The 3,844-nt window shown below is 39.6% G+C and overlaps 1 non-coding gene across 1 annotated transcript; it reads right to left on the bottom strand.

The window, feature by feature from the left end:
* Positions 1–372: 372 nt before the first annotated feature.
* On the bottom strand, positions 373–445 carry TRNAF-GAA. Its single transcript has one exon. It is a non-coding gene; the product is annotated as a tRNA-Phe (tRNA).
* Positions 446–3,844: the final 3,399 nt, after the last annotated feature.

Below are 3,844 nucleotides of genomic sequence, written 5' to 3'. Positions count from 1 at the left end.
GATTGTAAGTTCCTTGAGGGAAGGAACTGTCTTTTGCCTCTTTTTGTATCCCCAGAGCTTAGCACAGCGCTTGGCACTCAGTAGGCGCTTAATAAATGTTGATTGATCCAAAAGCTGAGAGGGAGGAAGGTGTCAGTCCGCAATCTTCCGGGGGTTCCTGGAGCAAGGAGTAAGATGGTGTTGGCAGGTGTACTGGAGGTCAGGAGAGGGAAGGTTAGACCTCAGGGGGGAGCACCGGAAACAAGGGCTCTCTGGCTCAACTGTAACCACGTGGACTTAAAAAGACCCAAGGAGTCCCTATTCTAAGGGTCTGGGTGTCCGACACGACAATGGAAAGAAAACACACACACACAAAATGCACACCACTAGAGTTGCCGAAACCCGGGATCGAACCAGGGACCTTTAGATCTTCAGTCTAACGCTCTCCCAACTGAGCTACTTCGGCCCCTCCCTTGAGTCTCTTCAAGCATTTGTCCTCCAAGCGCTTTGCAAACTCTACCCTAAGTTTAAAGAATTTTTGAAGTGAAAGTGTGGGTTCTCTGTCTTGTGGGAAATGTGGTCCTCGGAACTCTAAATATCGAAATCTGACTCACGCAGCCCTTCTGCGAATGAGAAAAAAATTTCAGCGCATTGGGGAGGCCCAAATAATATGCTCACCTAGGGAAATGCATGACTTCTTTAATCAGGCGACTGCTTGTGATCAGGCAACGTAGGCGTCAGTCAGCCAGTCTTTTGGGAAGGAAATGGCTATGCTTCGGTTTTTCACTAGTTTCATTTTCACGTATGAATATCCTAACTGTGTCCAGCGAGCCTTCCTTTGTAACGAGAAAAAAGAAAGAGTAGGGAGAAGAGATTTAGCAAAACCAACCAACAGATCAACTAGCCCCATACCTCTGTAAAGGAGGGAGGAAATTTCCTCAAAGGAGGGAGCATTTTCTCAACTTTGGGTGGTTGTAGTGGTAATGGAGTCATAAAATAGGTCTTCCTCTCTCTGACCAAAACTTTCAGATATCTTGGGCAAGGTGGAGCAAATGGCTGGAAGGAAGTACAATTGATTTCAGGACAAGCTCAAGGACTGAATTTTAAAGAGTATGGATTTCTTGAACAATATCGCTTAACGGTGAAATATTTAGTGGATTGTCCTTGGCCTTGTCTTGGTAAACATTTTTTCCCCAGTGAATTGAAAGAATCCATAGATGACATATTTGTAAAATTTACAATGTGGGGGTCCTGTGAAAGATGCTAAATGACAGTGTTGGGATCTCCGAATATTTCTGCCAGCTGAACAGTGGGTTGAATCTAATAAGACGAACTTCCATAGCAACGAATTCAAACTCCTACGTTAGGGTAAAAAAAAAAAAAAATCAACTGCACAGGTATAGAATCGGGTAGATGTAGCTAGACCAAGCAGTTTAAATGAAAAAACAAAACAAAACAAAACAACCTGCGTTTGTAGTGATTGCAAATTGAGTCAATATTGAAGCGATACCATTGCAACCAGCGTTAGACATGCATCGAAGAAAACAAATAAATTTTCAGTTCTCCATTTTTGTTTTCCAAGATGTTCATAGAAGAACTATGGGAGACAATGGGGTGAAGTGACATGTCCAGGATCACACAGTCTCAAGTGTTTGAGGTCAGATTTGAAGGCTGATGCTCTATCCATTGTGCCATCTACCTGCCCCTATAGAAGAACTTTTAAAAAGTTGTATTGATATACTTTATTTTAACATTACCATCATTTTCCAAATATCCTTTCCCCTTTCCTTAGAGAGCAATACTTTGTAAGGAAGAATAAGAAAGAAAGTGTGTGTGGTGGGAAGGAGGGGGAAAGGGGGGAAGCTGTTCAGCAAAACTAACCAACATGTCAATCAAGTCTGATATGTAATGTTCTATATGCACAATTCTCCACTTCTGCAAAGAAGGGAGGGAGGGAGGAGGTTATTGACAAAAAGAAAAACTCCATATAAACCAGCATATTTGTAGCAACACTTTTTGTGGCAGCAAAGAACCAAAAACGAAGTTGACGTCCATTGATTTAGAATGTTACTGTGCTATAAGAAAGGAAGAACATGATGAATAAGGTGGTGCAGAGAGAAATAAGCAGAACCAGGAAAGCAATATTCATAATGACTGCAACAATGTAAATGGAAGAAACAATCACAAAACAATTGAAACTGAACATCATGAAATTATAATGACCAAATTGGGTCCCAGAGAAAACACATGAGAACACATCTCTCCCCACCACCCTTTGCAGAGACATGGGTCCATGGGTTAAGAGCACTGTATTTACCATCAGACTTTTTCCAGGTTGGGATTTGTTGTGCTAAGTTTTTTTTTTTCTCTTTCTCCTCTTTTAAAAATCTTTTTGTTATAACAGATGGCTCCTGGGAAGGAAGAAGGGAAGGGCCAATGGGAAAAGTAGTGATGAAAAACAAATATATCAATAAAATCTATCTTTAAAAAGAAAGAGGAAACTTACAGGAGTACTTCTAGGAGGAAAGAATGGAAAGTAAAGTCTGTCTATGGATTAGGGAATGGGGAACAAGTTGTGACGTAATATAATGGATTTGAACCCCAAGACACAATCATGAAGAATTGAGGGAAACATTAGGAAAACTTGTATGATAGAGAAGGAAGAAATTCAAGCGAACAATTTATCTCTCCTAAGACAATGTCATAAACAAAAAAAAAATTGAAAGAATTCAAAACTGTGACCAATGCAGTGTAAAAAAGTAACACTGAAGAATGTGTGTGTGTATATATATATATATATATAGAGAGAGAGAGAGAGAGAGAGAGAGAGTTTATGTCAGATTGTGCGTCATCTTGGGGAGGGTGGTGGGGAAGAAGGGGGAGAAAAATTTTAAACTCAAAAGTATATGGAAGTGATTGTTGATAAATCAAAATAAATTAATAAAAAAAGAATGGAGAACAAAAAAAAAGTAACACTGAATGATATGAAAGTGAAGCATACCTTCTGCATCTTTCAGCAGAGAAAATGAACATAATGAAGCACACATTTTCAGATATGGCCAGTGAATTGATTTGTTTTGCTTGACTCTTATTTTACCACAAGGGAGGGTTCTATGCGTGTGTGAGGAGTCATTGAGAAGTGACAATAACATGAAAAAAAGAGAGCAACAACAAAACATTTCATAAAAACAAAAAATGGGCACTTTTTAAGTGGACTTCTCTGATATATAACTTCCATGAAGAATAGTTCTGGGGAAGGTTTGGAAAGCTGGTGTAGGGTTATTCAGTAGGGATGGGGCAAAAAGGGAGATGGCCAGAAGGGAAGGGCCTGGAAAATGAAGCAGAAAGGAAGAGAGGTGAGGTAGGAGATATGGGGTTGTTGGCTTTTCACATGGTTTTCTCTATGCTTATATCTTCTGTTTCACTTTTCTATAGTTGGATTTCTATCTTTACAACACAACTCTAAAGCTGCCACCTTCTCCAGGAAGACAGCCCTGATTCCTTCTGTCTGCTGACACTTCACACAGCACTTTGTTTTGCACCTCCCCCCCAAATATTTATCATGTAATATATCTTATAGTTCACCTGTAATCAATAAGATTATATGTAACCCATCAATGAGAATTAAAGATTTAAACATAGGAGATTCCCTCATTTTACAGATGAGGAAATTGAGGCCCAGAGAATTAGAGTGACTTGTTTAAAGTCAAACAGGAAATAAGTAGCAGAGTCAATATTTTTCTTTTTCTCCTCAAGTCAGCAAGCATTTAATTAAGAGCTTATGATATGTTGAGTACTGTGCTAAGGGATGGGGAGACAAAGAAAGGCCAAAGACAGCCCCTCCCCTCAAGAGTAAGTTTACTTC

The sequence above is a fragment of the Vombatus ursinus genome, unplaced genomic scaffold (assembly GCF_900497805.2).
Source record: "Vombatus ursinus unplaced genomic scaffold, bare-nosed wombat genome assembly UNPS02014171.1, whole genome shotgun sequence".
NCBI classification, from domain to species: domain Eukaryota; kingdom Metazoa; phylum Chordata; class Mammalia; order Diprotodontia; family Vombatidae; genus Vombatus; species Vombatus ursinus.
Note: the sequence above shows the minus strand (reverse complement) of the source record. Positions and strands in the feature narration are given on the sequence as shown.